At 41.4% G+C, this 14,612-nt stretch overlaps 1 long non-coding RNA gene across 2 annotated transcripts in view; it reads right to left on the reverse strand.

Annotated features, from left to right (window-relative positions):
- Nucleotides 1-2,913: 2,913 nt before the first annotated feature.
- LOC311527591 overlaps nt 2,914-14,612 on the reverse strand; it is a 63,693-nt gene continuing 51,994 nt past the window's right edge. For both annotated transcript variants that reach the window (XR_014713381.1, XR_014713382.1), the window contains 3 exons: nt 6,280-6,312; nt 4,607-4,691; nt 2,914-3,464 (listed from right to left, as the gene is read on the reverse strand). This is a non-coding gene — a long non-coding RNA (uncharacterized lncRNA). The remainder of the gene's footprint in view (nt 3,465-4,606; nt 4,692-6,279; nt 6,313-14,612) is intronic.

Genomic DNA, 14,612 nt, shown 5'->3' on the forward strand with positions numbered 1-14,612 from the left:
AAAGGAGTACTAGTGGCACCTTAGAGACTAACCAATTTATTTGAGCATAAGCTTTCGTGAGCTACAGCTCACTTCATCGGCTGCATCCGATGAATTATCAGTCTGTGTAGAGTCACTCTCATTCTCTTTGTATGTATAAATATTCATTGGCTCAAAGTCCAACATAGAATCATACAATATTAGGGTTGGAAAAGACCTCAGGAGGTCATCTAGTCTAACCCCCTGCTCAGAGCAGGACCAATCCCAACTAAATCATTCCAGCCAGGGCTTTGTCAATCCTGACCTTAAAAACCTCTAAGGTCGGAGATTCCACCACCTCTCTAGGTAACCCATTCCAGTGCTTCACCACCCTCCTAGTGAAATAGTTTTTCCTAGTATCCAATCTAGACCTCCCCCACTGCAACTTGAGACCATTGCTCCTTGTTCTGTCATCTCCCACCACTGAGAACAGCCGAGCTCTATCCTCTTTAGAACCCCCTTCAGGTAGCTGAAGGCTGCTATCAAATCTCCCCTCACTCTTCTGCAGACTAAATAAGGCCAGTTCCCTCAGCCTCTCCCCATAAGTCGTGTACCCCAGCCGCCTAATCAGTTTCATTGCCCTCCGCTGGACTCTCTCCAATTTTTCCACATCCTTTCTGTAGTGGGGGGCCCAAAACTGGATGCAATACTCCAGATGTGGCCTCACCAGTGCCGAATAGAGGAGAATAATCACTTCCCTCAATCTGCTGGTAACGCTCCTACAAATGCAGCCCAATATGCCATTAGCCTTCTTGGCAACAAGGGCATACTGTTGACTCATATCCAGCTTCTGGTCCACGGTAACCCCTAGGTCCTTTTCTGCAGAACTCCTGCCGAGCCATTCGGTCCCTAGTCTGTAGCAGTGCATGGGATTCTTCCATCCTAAGTGCAGGACTCTGCACTTGTCCTTGATGAACCTCATCAGATTTCTTTTGGCCCAATCCTTCAGCTTCATCAGGAGCAATTAAAAGTCACTCACCTCAGACTAGCCTATGGGCTGGTTGTTAGAGACCTGAATTCAAGCCCCTGCACCTGCATGGGGATTCAAACTTGATCTTATCGCATCTCAGACAAGGGCCTTAACCACTGGGCTAAGTGTTATCAAGGGGCCTGAACTGACCCAGGCAGAGTTTTCTGAAGCTGACCCTGAAAAACTTCTCACCAGCTGAAATGATCCAGTCAAATTTGCAGTTCGTTTTGGTTCGACTGAAACTGCATTTTTCAGGAAATAAATGTGCCCAGCTCTACTCTCTAGTTTCTGTGATTCCATGTAAACTGACAGGAAAAGTTAGAAAATGCAGCTGTTACTGGGTTACTACTTGCTAGTTTCATCCCCTGGAGCCCAGAGCCCCAGCTGCAAAGAAGCACTGGTCCATTTCCTGTTAGTACTGCTCACCAGAAAATCTCCATCTCCCCAGCCCCAGAGAGAGAGGGAGTGCTCCAGTGGGTTATTGCCGACTGGTTTGAACTAATGCCAGCTTCAGTGTATTTCTCTCTGTTTCAGGGTTTCCCATAGTGCCCATCACCATTGTATCGAAGCTCTGGGCAACAGGTACAATCAGGCCACATCGGCTTGGCAACAGGCAAATGTCATTTCCAAACACATCACATTAAGCCCTTGCCCCTATAGTCACATCCATCTGAACTTACTGCTAGTTTATTCCCTTTAACTAATCCCCTATTAAAAAGCCAGTGGCAAACGTAAACCTTGTTTTTGAAGTTGCTCTTCATGGACTAATGAAAATGACATCGCCCCAGCCTTTCAGTGCCCGCTCCGCAGCCACGTTGACTGATGCTCACTCTGAGCTCCCTCGGATCCTGGCAATTTGAGGTCCATGGGTTTACAGCCCCGCTCCTGCAGGAAGCTGAGTGCCTTCCACTCCCACTGAAGTCAGGAGCCGCTGAAGGCGAAAACCAGCAAACCAAAAAGCACAGTGAAATCAGCTTCTTCTGCCTCTGCAGATGGAGCTGCTGGGAGGGAGGATCCTGTGCCTCAGAGAGGAGAAGCTGTCAGAGGCCCTGTAGACTGCCCATTGAGGTGTGCGCTCTCTCTCCCTGGCAGCATGGCTTTTTGCCAGCATATTGCACTGCCTCTGGGCATCCAACACTCCCTGCTTGGCTGCCTTTTTACTCACCTGGCCCCATTGGATCTTTCTGATATCATTCCTGCCTTCCCTTTAGGCACCACACTTGTCATTATTAAACTTTCCACTCCCTGTTGGGCCTTCCTCTCACCTCCCTAATAATTTAGAGTAATTTCAACTATTTTGGAGGTTTAATTTGAATTGTTTTTTTTCCCTTTTAGTTTTGTGGGAGTAGCAATGTGTATCTGGAGGAACGAATAAAGTTATTTCTCTCTCTGCACTGTATGTGTGCGCTCAGTATGCATGTTACATATAGTTATACATATACGGTATCTATAGCTGTCTAGTTTCTGCTCACTTCTTCCCCCATGATACTGATCTCCCACTGCTTCCCATTCACTTGACACCAGGGTGTCTACTTTTATCCAAATGAGCTACTGAATGAAACTCACGGCTCAATTTTTTATATTGGGAGGGAGGATATAGAGCTTCTCGTGACTAACTTACCATTGAGTCTCTCCTTGATCTTGGGTGCACACACTCGGACATCACACCTCTCTTTTTACTGCTGCATCACTACATATATCCACTGAAGCAGGGCAGAGTTCGAAAAAAACCTGCAGCCCCTCCCCGCCATATGGTATACCAAGCTCAGTCCCTAGCATTATAACAATCATGGGTCAAACAGCAGACTTGGAGTAAGCAGGTGCCACTCCACTAACATCAGTCAGGGAAGGATTTTGCACAACATGTTTATTCTATTCAAAGGATTCATAGCAATTTACAGGACTTCCCAGTATTCCAGCCGCATTAAGAAGAAATGTATTTTTAATTGAAACTTTTTAGTCAAATAATATGACACAACATGCATATGAAGCAGAATGAACAAACATTGAATGGACACACAAGCAAACATTTCACAAATTCTTATTTGCTATATAAGCCCCTGATCTCACAAATGGATCCACATGGGTGGCCCCGTACTTCCACAGAGAGTCCCATCAAGTCCATGCTTATCTGTTTTGCCCTGTGTTCCGTTAATCTCCTTCCCACCTTCTGGGTGAAACTGAAGATGTTTTTGGTCCTAACTGACAAACACTCATATGAGTGTGGACTTCACTATTTGAGGGACTGCCTCTTTCCCTATGCACTGTTTCAGAGGTTGAGTCCCCACATGTTTTGTCTTGTGGACCATAGGAAATGTGTGCCTTCAGTGAAGGACTGCTGTCTTTGGTGATCCACCAAGGCCCAAGTTTATTGACCTTCAGAATATAGTCGATAAGGTGTTTTCCTTACTTTCATTGGGGGAACTTATACAAACCTCTTCCCATGTCTGTGCCAACACCCACCAAAACTTGAAGTCTGTAATAAAAATAGGAAAAACTGGAGGTTAACTTTTAGCTTAACAGAAATAAGTGCTAGGTTCTAATCTCTCTTACAACATTGCAAATCTATTGACTTTGCTAGAGTTATATAAAGGTGTAAATGAAAACACAATCTGCCCCACTGACTTTTGTGAAAGGACAAAGAAATGTTTCGCGCTGGATGGGAAATGGTTTTCCTGTCCCATGATTTTCAAGATTTAAAAATTAAAAAACAAATCCCATTCTGCATTAGGAGGAGACTGAGACCTTTCAGAAAGAAAGAGAGAGCACCCCTCTCTTACACCAAAATAACAAATATCTCACTGGCTAGGTTACTTGCCTAGAATGTGGGAGACCCAGGTATAAGTCCCTTCTCCAAATGAGGTAAAATAGGACCTGAACCTCAGTCCCCCACTTCCCCTGTGAGTACACTAACCCCTGGTGTATTGGCAGTTCAAATTCCTGACTAGCTCTAGAAATGATAAATATTTTTCTCAAAAACCAGGTTCTGTCCCTCCTCCAAATGAACACTTGCTATACATTCTGTGACGCCAGTTACATCAGCTACATAGATGTGCTGATACCTCCACCCCAGACAAGTCCTGATGTTCACTAATGTCTTTTAAAGTCCACAGCTGCTTTTATCAGAGTCTCTCAAAGTAGTACTAGTAAAGCTGCATTTAATGAGTGTCAGTTAAGAAAAGAAAATGCTGCAACCCGAGATCTGCAGGTAGAGTGGCAACGAACCCATCTTTCCCTGTGTGCTCAACCTACAGCAGCGACACCACTGGGCGTGTTCTGAACCCTCCTATGACCTTTTGCCGACACCCATGCTTTCCCTTTCTCTTTTGCTCCCTGAAGTAACTGTAACAAGCAAGATAACACCTCTCAGGTGAACACATGGCAGTTAGTAGTGCAACTGGGTGAAGTTACAGGCCTCTTCCAGTGCCAACTGGCACTCAGGCACCAGGAGCCTTTGAAATTTACTAATCCTTTTTCAAAAGATGCAAATTGCTAAATCAGTTCTAATGCCAGCTTGGCTGCTTCCCCTCAGCCAAAGACTTTAATACAGCAGAGGTCCCTGGAGGAGAGAAAATAGATTAACCCACCCTTAAAACTTTGGTAGTCGGTTTTACATACTGTGAGCCTCAGGCTGCTACTTGAATTTCACTTCAAACGTTTGCTGCAAAGTATCAGCTAATTTTTTTCTCTCCGCCTGGTTAGTCTTTAAAGGAGAAAATTTCATTAACAAACCATGGATATAAAATATGAAATCAGAGATCAGCTACTGCAGAGGAGAAGCCAAACATCACTAAAAAGGATTAGTTTCTTTCACTGTCTAGAAATTTCTCATGGAAGACCTTGGCTGCCCTTTTGATATTAAAACTTCCTAACAAGTATTACACAGGAGTTTTAAATTAGAACTGGCTGTCATTGGGACAGTTGTAAACTGTTAAATATGTCCCTTTGCAGGCTGATCTCCTGAAAAGTACATGCTTGCCCACTGGAAATCAGTGGGGAAAGGTGGGCATTTGGGGAAAAGTGCCAACTGGACCCATTAATTTTTGCAAATTCAGTAATAATAAAGAGCACTTCAAATAGCCCTCTAGTTCCATTTTTAGTAGCAAACCATCAAGTCAAAATAGAAAAAGGTTTGGTCAAAAAATGTGACCTACTGGGCTTGATTCTCCTCTCACTTGCAGTGGATTGGGTGGAGTTATTCCTGGTTTACACTGGTGTAAGAATTAGGCCCATTGTTTTCAAGGTTGCAGTTGAAATAACAATCATATAAGCTATGGGCTACATTGTGCATATAGGCACCACCTTAAGTAAGGAGCAGCTGCACCATCCCATATGTCTGCCATGCCTCTTAGATCTCCTAAGTCACACAGTGGGGGGTAGAGGAATAATTTGCAACACACCTTAATAGCACGCAGCATTCTACATCCACCATCCATTCAGCTACACTGGCTGGGGTAGGGGATCAGAGCCATGACTCTGTCTGTTTCCTGACCACTTTTTTCCATGGGGAATGTCTTGGATGTAGTCCCAACACTCCTCTGAATACTGGGAGCAGCCATCCAGTAAGCCCTAATGGGACTGCATACGGGTCATCATGAAGTTGCTTGTTGTCCAGAATGGCTGGTAGGTCTAAGCAGTGGGGCACTGCGTGTCAATAGTAACCGATGCTACTAATAACTAGAGCTGATCAGAAAAGGGTGGGGGCACGATGAACCACGTGAAGTGATGAGGCAGTGCATCATGGGAGTTGCTGTCAATGGTGCATCATGGGAGGTGTAGTCTGACCCAGGAGCCTGGCCCACAAAGGAGAATGGGATCATGAAGAAACAGAACTACAATTCCCATGAAGCACTGCGGCGCATATCAAAATCAAAATACATTGTTTTGGTGCCAAAATATTTCAATTTTCGGGCATCCATTTTTTGACAAAATATCAATGTTTTCTGTGAAAGGCAGACACTTTTCATGACAATGTATGGTTAGTTGAAAGCCCAATTTTTCATCAAAAAACAGTTTCCACAGAAAATTTTCAACTATCCTGGCTAATAATACTTTTAGGCACCTGAGTCTTTTCTCATTTAATCTGGTATAAATTAGGAGCAAATCTATGGAGTTATATTAGCATAAAAATGATGTAAATGAAAGAAGAATCAGGCCATTTATTATTAAAATGGAACTACTTTGTTAAACCATCTTTATTTTTCAATAGTTGTTCAGTGTTTTCTTGCCTTATATCCTTACTAAGGAATGAAACTTCACTCTATTTCAATTTCATTTTTGAGTTCTCTTACTGTGGGACAATGTTGCTGTCTTGAGTTCCAGTCCTGCAGAAAAAAATGTTTAAATAAGTATTAATAGAAAACATTTTTGTGTCATACTTTTGTTGTTGTTTTGTTTTAAATATGAAACAAATGTTGGACCTGAAGTACTTGCTTTTGTCCCTTAACAATTGGGGCAGCTAATCAGAATGTGCCCCTGGGAAGACCTCATCCAGTAAGAAAATTTGACGTTCTCACTGCACACTGTTTTTTTTCTACAACAATGTCATTACGTTTGGTAATATATCATCACATCTGTGTTAGTCTCTCCCCATTCATGAAGTCATAATCTCCTCCAGGATGGAAACTCTAAACTCACTAACAAATCAAGATATAGCCCAGTCAATTGCAAAATCCTCATTTAATCTCTCCCTCCCCCACCACAAAAAGTTTTTCTTTGTTTGTTTTATGCCATTTTCTGACAACAATAATCCCCTTTAATTGCTGGTTCTGTCAGTCACATAATGAACCTTTACTTCTGTTATCTGACCAGTAGAGCTCATAATTAGTGTTTAATTATAGTTTATACAGCTACTTTGGTCTGAGAGGAAAAAGCTGCTTTGTTACAGTCAATGAAGTATTAAAGGCTATGTCCAGGGTAGGGACGGGTTTATTAAACACTTGGGTAAGCAATAATAAACTAACATTGATCGAGCAACTCGATAGCTTTCTTTTATGTGTTGGTTAAAAAAAAATCCAGATAGAATTAAAAATAACTTGGCATGGTGATGGAATGTCCTCGCTAATAACACCTGGCCGTTGCAAGGGTCTCTAGCACTTGATGTAACTCAATCTTCCCTAAAAGAAAAGAGTATTTTACAAAGTATGTGATAGCAGCACTCCCACAGTCTGAAAAAGGTAGGAAGAAAGAATTTAGTAATGTCCATCAGTCTGTTCAGAGCCAAGTAAAGATGGCTGATGCTGAACATGGGCATGTTTGTGAGGGAATTTGCTACCACTAGTGGTAAATCAAAAGGATTTGTTTGTTTGTTTTAAATTAATTTGCTTTTTGCCCAATTTTTTTGTGGAAAAATTGGAGATTCTCAAGCAATTCTGGAGTTTCTGATCCTTCTGAACCAAAATCCTGATACAAATACAAATAAATTTCCGCTGTCAGCAGGTGTCCCCACAACCACTAGCTGTCAGAAAAATATTAGTCTAGGCTTAGCTCTGATGGGTCTTCTAGGCCACACAGACTGAGATGGAATGCCAGTATGTGAAGCCAAGGGTAGGGAGCCATGTAAACCACCATCTATAAATAGTTATTCTGCAACTCATTTACTTGGATTCATACCACATCCCAACCTCTCACCACACCATCCATCTGTCTTGTGTACGTTTATAAGATTGACAAGAGACACAGGGGATTGACAAGATGCACTTGAACCAAGTCACAAATTCAGAGTCTAAAGGCCCTTCATGGGATTTTTGTCATGTTTAATTTTCTGGAGAAGAGAAGTGACTGGTGAGGTCCTGTTAGGGTTTGAGAGTGGGTTTCTGATGTCCTGGAAGAGTTCAAATGAGAGAGAAATAGTTGTATGTGATTTTAGATGGGATCCAGATCTCCTAAATCATGACCAGCAAGAAGACAAATAAAAATGCCCTCTCCCACTTCATAGTCTGCTTGATATTTAGATTGGGAACAGACTGAAAGGCAAGTCTAATAATTACATCCCAAATATTTGTGCAGGGAGAGGGGCTGTTTTCGGGTATATTCATTGCTACTCATTTCCTAAGCCACAGTAACTTAATCCTTTTGCAACCTCCTTCCCACACATCCCATCATTGCATACACTCATCCGGTTCCCTTGAAAATGTGATGCACTTTCCACCTTCAAGATGTGTTTAGACTCTCCCTCTTTGTAAAGTGAGCTGCATTTCAACCCTTCCTTCTGGGGAAGAGAGAGCAAAGAAAAGAAATAAAATCTTAGCAAATCCACTAACAAAATTAAGCCACTAAAGAAGGTCTTTCTGATGTGACAGCAACATCCTTCCTTATTTAGTTCTGGAGAGATTGGAGTCCAATGAAATATGTAGTCTCAGTGTGCTGTCAATTTATTCCTTTTACAAGTTTTATTCCTGTATCAGAAAGAGGGATTTCATCATATCTGAAATAAATTGCTAAACAGATTATTTATTCATATTATCAGGTGGGATGTTAATTATATTTGACCTTTTCGGTGTGTGCAGTTGTAGTTATTTAAACAGACTTAAACAGACTAGCACCGTATCGGACACTTCTTTAAGTGGAATTTTGTTCTATTTCTATTGAGCTTTATTCTGTCTCTTCCCAAGTGATGAAGTCATATTGTTATCAACTGTATATATAACATTGTAACATGGTATCACCATATCTTGGGGAAATGGAATTTGCACAGGATGTCTGTGCTGAGCTCATAGATGAATTTCTATTGTCCATTATCGTTTATATCTAATATGAACCATTCTACACAGCTCGCCTCTAATCCCCATGCTTGTTAAGGAGCTTAAAGAGTAAAATCAGTTGATTTCAGGGCCTTTTGGAGTTCAAGGTCAAAGTGATTATTTCTTTTCTCTGTCTCTCTCTCTCTCTCTTTTTTAAGGCATGGATTCATCACAGTTTCCAAAGTTCAGTTCTTTCCTGGTTCCCTAATTAGAAGCCATACCAAGAGCATATCTGGAGGCTTTTATACATGAGATCAACCCCTTGCCCTGGGACCAATTATAGAAAAATCGCTTTACACATTTTACTGTTTGAATACCTGATGTTCATACATGCTGTCATGTTGTACAGTGAAGCCATGATAAAAAAAAAACATACCATTAGCAGCTTGGGACATGATCATATTAACTTAGTTTAAAATATATATCATTATATATAGTTTTATGTATACATATATATCTATATGTATAGACACACACAAAACTATATATAATGATATATATTTTAAACTAATTATAATTTCTCTCTCTCTCTCTCTCTCTCTCCAGATATATAATACACTCTCTTTATATTACTATATAACTAAACTAAACAACTATATAAAGTCCCACACAACCATAAACTACAGCTGGTGAGAATCCCCCTTTCCTTGCTGAAACTGTAGACCCTGTGATAAAAAACTCCACAACCAAAACGTTTTCAGATTTCACTTTTTCAACAAAAACCCGACGTTGTCCAGGACATTTTTTGTTTGGCTGAAACTCAATTTTCAATGTAATGTAATGTGTGTGCGTGTACACAAACACACATCAACACATAACATTGAGTTTCAGTCAAACAAAAATTTTCATGGAAAATGTCTGCTCTTCATGGAAAATGTCAGATTTTTGTTGAAAAACTGAAATCTGAAAACGTGTGTGTGCGTGTGCATTGTGTGTGTATATAGGCATCTCTATATACACACACACCTCTAGCATATATCTATACCCACATATGTATTTATGCTGAGATTTTCTAAAGCGCTTTACAGTACAGATACATATTTATACACACACACACACATATTTATATATATAATGTGATTTCTATATACAGAATGCAAAGCTAGATGCATATTAAGCATATATAAAAGTATATCGCAAAAGAAAAGAAGTACTTGTGGCACCTTAGAAACTAACCAATTTATTTGAGCATAAGCTTTTGTGAGCTACAGCTCACTTCGCTGTAGCTTACGAAAGCTCATGCTCAAATAAATTGATTAGTCTCTAAGGTGCCACAAGTACTCCTTTTCTTTTTGCGAATACAGACTAACATGGCTGTTACTCTGAAACCTGATAAAAGTATATGCGTACATATGTGTGTGTAAAGCCTCCTGTAAATTAACTAGTGGTTTCCTTTTCAAATGTAATCAGTATTTGAATGTATCAGAGAAAGAGTCAGAGATTAGAAGGGATTCCTTAGGATTCAGGGGAGAGGTTTAGGTTCACCATTCTGAGAGCCAGCAACACACAAAATGCAAGAGTGTCTCCAAAAACACCCTCAGCCTAGCTTACCCTTCACTGCTCACGACCTGAAGTTCCTTCTTCTGCTCTCACCCCTGATCATTGACCTCCTATTAACCCTTGTAGTGGCCCAGGGATATGTGCAAGAAGGACACAGAACTGAGGGGGACCTGAGTCTTATGAGAGCTTTCTGAGACTACATCCACACTGATCGAATTGGCCCTGTCAACACTGGTTCTCCACTTGTGAGGTAACTCCCTTCTCTTCATGTGTCATTTTATAATGCCTGCATCTGTAATTTTCACTCTGTCCATCTGAAGAAGTCTTTTTTTACCCACAAAAGCTTGTTCCCAAATAAATCTGTTAATCTTTAAGGTGCCACCGGACTCCGTGTCTCAGAATTACTCTAACAGGCCAGAGGGAATTTCAAATCACAACCGAAAGAAGGAAATGTTGGAGACCCTTCCCGCCCCTCTGCCCCTCCCCCCAGAGTTCTTTCCTGAGTTTTCTTCTGCGTCCTGAATATTGGAGACCACTGAAAGGCTCTGTTTCATCTAGAAACCTATTAGGAATTCAGATCAGTCTCCACTGACATTTTTCAGACATTTAACTTTTAAGAAAGCGCTGCCTAAGCGTGACATCATAAGTGGCTCCATGCTCTTGAAGTGCTGTAAAAAGACTAATGGAGACAGCTCTGTTACTTTCGCCAGACTCCTTCAGTGCTTTCCCACTGGACAAAACACTCAACTTTTTTCCCCCTTAAGTCTGTAATGAAGACCAAATACCACTTCTTTCATTAATTAGCATGGCTAGAAAGTCAAAGAGGCCCTTTGATCCTTTGAACTGGTGCTGATATTCAGAACCCACTGCATCGAAGCCTCTAAGCCACTTGCAGTGTCTATCCCCCTTTTTCTGTCTGTGCACAGCTTTCAGAAAAGGGTTAATACTTGGTCGGCTGTAATCCTGCAGGAAAGTGCACAATAGAGCTCAGGCATCCAATAAAAATGTTATGTTACCTTTTACACATAGATTTCCCCCCTCATTTGGTTGCCCCAAAGCCTTACAGGATAGGTCATCAGAAAGGTATATCCAGGTACCCAGTGTCCCCCTCCCGCTCCCCGCTGACTTTTTTTATTTTACAGTTTGCCAAAGTGTAGCTCACAACATCACTGAGTGAAATTCAAGTGAAGTCATGTAAAAAGGGCCTATGTGAAACTGAAGTGGTGCAGGGCCTCTCTAGAGTTGTGAATTTCACCCTATGTGCACAGCCAAAACAAGGCAAAAATGAACATTTTGACAAATATCAGTGGACTTTTCCCAAACATTACTTTCGTTCACCAGATCATCACCTTCTGCCGGTAAATACAGGTAAACCTTATAGCATGGCCAGAAGATCATCAGATATGGACTTTGCTGAGCCAACAGAGGGAGTGGATTATGGAGCTGATGACTTTTCACTGTGATCACTCTCTATTCAGTCTTCCAGAATTCAGATAGAAGCAGCATTAGCAGATGGTCTAGTTCTGCCAGAAGTGCAGGACACTGGACTGGATGACCTCTCAAAGTCCCTTCCAATGCTACGATTCCATCATTCTATGTTCCCCTGCAGATTTCATGGGCCATGACAGTGCATACAGCAGAAGAGAAATGCTTTCTAAAATAGCCAGTAACCATACCATGTAAGGCTTTATAAATCTAAATCAACACCTGAAATTGCCTCTGGAAGCAAACAGAACTAATGCAGGATATGGATACAATATATTTCTCCCAGCTAACACCACTACCCTAGCCAAAGATTCCAACTGGTTTTCAAGGGGGGCGGGGTGTCCTGAAGAGCACACTACCATAATACGGAAATCATGGTGAGCAGAGCTGGTCAGGAAACATTCAAAAAAATTTGTTTCTGTTTCTTGAAAGATTGCAGACTCCCAGCCAAATGCAGATAAAACAAAAGTGCCTCTAGCCATTCACACTATAAGAGTAGCCAGGAAAATTTAGAAGCCTGGAAGAACCCCATATCGTAAACCTCACTGACAAAACTCTGTGTGGGCAAGAAGGGGATATCAGACCCCTTTCACCTCCTCTAGAAGATCCTTGGAACTGGGGCTTCCTGGTATTCAACTTCTCCAAGGTGGTGCAGAGAACAGCTGGGTTTTCCAACAGCATCGCAGGTAGAGGGAAGAGAGTAGGAAGCTTTTCTACCAGAGACTGTGAGAAGATGGCAATAGTAAATAGGGATTAATAGGGATACCTGGAATAAGGGAGAAGCCCAAGGTCAAGTGAAACTAATGTTCATCAAACTCAAAGCTCTGTTATAAGCTGACCTGTAGAGTCTGGTTTGTGACTTCATGATGTACCCCTCATGAACTGAAATACAAGTTAACACTGGCAAAGGTAAGACATGCAAACCAGACCCTACAGCTCTGGGTCCAGCCCTACTAAGCTAACTAGGCTCCTACTCCTTTGCATAAAGCACAAACAGTTTATTTCTGAGAAATCATCTCTCAAACCCAAAATGCAGAGATTTGTCCAGCTCTATTAAGGAAACATGTCAGTCTCAGGTTTCCAACAGGGAGAGAAAATAAAATAAGACTTTATAAATTATGAAAAGCAAGTTGACAGTGTGTCCTTATAAATATGAAGATTACCTTCTCTACCCCTCATGAATCTGAAAAGTCAGTTTTCAAAAACACTAAAAACTACCCATTCAGCAAACTGCAAAATAATGGGCAAGTTTTGCTGACCAGGGAATAGTCTCCAATTTAGTTCTTTTTTTAAAAACAAACAAACAACATTTACTGTATATTTTGCTATCCAAATATTATTATGTCTACAGAACAGCACCGTTTTTCTACAGAAAGGTCCTGTGATTGACAATGTGAATATCACAGTGAAATACACTCTGATACCTGTGGATGCCCAGCAAACCTATTTAAGGTCCCTGAGGAAAATGCCCCTCTCAACCGCACAAGGAAATTTGTTATGTGGTCCACTTTTTTCTTTTATATTTAGTCTTGTCTCTACAGAGTCACTGACTGTGATGGTTCACCTGCACACGGCATCAGATATTTAGTAGCATAGACATTTTTTTTAAAACCCCTCTTTTAAATTATCTTGGGGACGAAACATAAATAAGCACATTACATTACAAAGGAAAGGATGGATATTCTTGTGGCGAAGGCATTGGAGTTGGACTCTGAAGTCAGTTCCTGTCTCTAGTACAGACTTCCTGTATGACCTTGGGCTAGTCAGTTAGGGCCAGATTTTTAAAGGTATTTAGGTGCCTATTGATGCAGACAAGGAAAATTTCAATTTTGTCAAAAAGTTTGATTTTCTCTTTGGAAAATTGAAATGACGGCTCCCTGATTGTTCCTTTGGAAAGCTCTTGGCAATTGCACTTTCTGCCTGGAGGGAGAAAATAAAATTGACAAGTGCCTTCCAGGCAGGCAGCCAGGGAGCGCTCGCTGGGCTAGAGGGGAGACAGAAGGCGGAGAGCCTAGGTGCTTAGCCTCTGGCTGCCTGCCAGGAAGGCTCTTGTTAATTTTACTTTCTGACTGTAGGGAAAATGTGAAATTGACAAGTATCTTCCAGGAGGGCTCCGTTTTCTGTTTTGGTTCTTCAAAAATGATCTTTTTCTGGAAATCCCTTCCCATAAAAAAATCACATTTTGGACTTTTCATCTTGATTTGGGATGATTTTTTCTTTTCTTAAAAAAAAAACCCTGACCTATTAATTTATTTATTAATTTTTGCAGGAAGGCATTTCCATTTTCCAGTCACTTCTAGTTTTCAGTAGGTGTTGATTTTTATTTATCTGAAATGACCGAACCAGTATTATTTATTCCCTCACATTTTCCCTCTCATTTTTAACCCACGTCTTTGGAAACATGGCTAGATCTCTTAGCCAAATAGCTACGCTTCCTCTTTCTGGAGGGTTTTGCCCCGTCTGACCACTTAGGAAGGCCTATTTACACAGGCTCACCCTTTTTGCATATACAAACTCATATGAGTATCAGTATCTAACTGGGGACAGTATATGATGCATTCTGTAGCTTGTAAGCAAGTTCAGTCATCAGGGGCTGAATCCATAATTGCCTTATGCAGGCACACAAGGCCCAAAGGCAATGGAAATCATGGGCTTAATTAGCACATCTCCATCAACTTCAGTTGAGCTGTATGAGTTTACACCAGCATAGAATATGGCCCTGTCTGTTTGTGATGAACTCATGAACTAGACAGTGAAGAATCCACACCGGAGGCTCCACCTTCTCTCTCAGCACTGAGCAGAAGTGATGCCGATCTTGGGCCCCCACAAAGGAATGTAGAGTAGTGGGGGAGGAAAGTGGGCACATTGTCCACAAAGTAATGAGTGACTGGATGTGT

Source organism: Lepidochelys olivacea (assembly GCF_965140295.1).
Source record: "Lepidochelys olivacea isolate rLepOli2 genome assembly, chromosome: 10".
Taxonomy (NCBI): Eukaryota; Metazoa; Chordata; order Testudines; family Cheloniidae; genus Lepidochelys; species Lepidochelys olivacea.